Below are 1461 nucleotides of genomic sequence, written 5' to 3' on the forward strand. Positions count from 1 at the left end.
ATATAAGGTCAAAAACTACATACTCAGATCTTCACCAAACTTTGCAGGGATACTTTGGATGTCAAGACACGTGGAAAAAACGTACAAAACAAGAGATTGGGGTCATCAAGATTTTGGACGAATTTTTTAAGAATTTTCAAATTTTCAGATGGGAGGTTCAATATAAGGTCAAAAACTACATACTCAGATCTTCACCAAACTTTGCATGGATACATTGGATGTCAAGACACGTGGAAAAAACATACAAAACATAGGATTCGGAACATCAAGATTTTGGTCGAATTTTTTAAGAATTTTCAAATTTTCAGATAGGAGGTTCCATATAAGGTCAAAAACTACATACTCAGATCTTCACCAAACATTGCAGGAATACATTGGATGTCAAGACACGTGGAAAAAACGTACAAAACAAGAGATTGGAGACATCAAGATTTTGGACGAATTTTTTAACAATTTTCAAATTTTCAGAAAGGATGTTCCAGATAAGGTCAAAAACGACATACTCAGATCTTCACCAAACTTTGCAGGGATACATTGGATATCAAGACACGTGGAAAAAACGTACAAAACAAGAGATTGGAGACATCAAGATTTTGGACGAATTTTTTAAGAATTTTCAAATTTTCAGATAGGAGGTTCCAGATAAGGTCAAAAACTACATACTCAGATCTTCACCAAACTTTGCAGGGATACATTGGATGTCAAGACACGTGGAAAAAACGTACAAAACAAGAGATTGGGGTCATCAAGATTTTGGACGGATTTTTTAGGAATTTTCAAATTTTCAGATGGGAGGTTCCAGATAAGGTCAAAAACTACATACTCAGATCTTCACCAAACATTGCAGGGATACATTGGATGTCAAGACACGTGGAAAAAACGTACAAAACAAGAGATTGGAGACATCAAAATTTTGGACGAATTTTTTAAGAATTTTCAAATTTTCAGATAGGAGGTTCCAGATGAGGTCAAAAACTACATACTCAGATCTTCACCAAACTTTGTAGGAATACTTTGCATGTCAAGACACGTGGAAAAAACGTACAAAACAAGAGATAGGAGACATCAAGATTTTCGACGAATTTTTTAAGAATTTTCAAATTTTCAGATGGGAGGTTCCAGATAAGGTCAAAAACGACATACTCAGATCTTCACCAAACTTTGCAGGGATACATTGGATGTCAAGACACGTGGAAAAAACGTACAAAACAAGAGATTGGGGTCATCAAGATTTTGGACGGATTTTTTAGGAATTTTCAAATTTTCAGATGGGAGGTTCCAGATAAGGTCAAAAACTACATACTCAGATCTTCACCAAACATTGCAGGGATACATTGGATGTCAAGACACGTGGAAAAAACGTACAAAACAAGAGATTGGAGACATCAAGATTTTGGACGAATTTTTTAAGAATTTTCAAATTTTCAGATAGGAGGTTCCAGATGAGGTCAAAAACTACAT

This window comes from Lepisma saccharinum, unplaced genomic scaffold, assembly GCF_977018435.1.
Source record: "Lepisma saccharinum unplaced genomic scaffold, izLepSacc3.1 HAP1_SCAFFOLD_148, whole genome shotgun sequence".
Classification (NCBI taxonomy): domain Eukaryota; kingdom Metazoa; phylum Arthropoda; class Insecta; order Zygentoma; family Lepismatidae; genus Lepisma; species Lepisma saccharinum.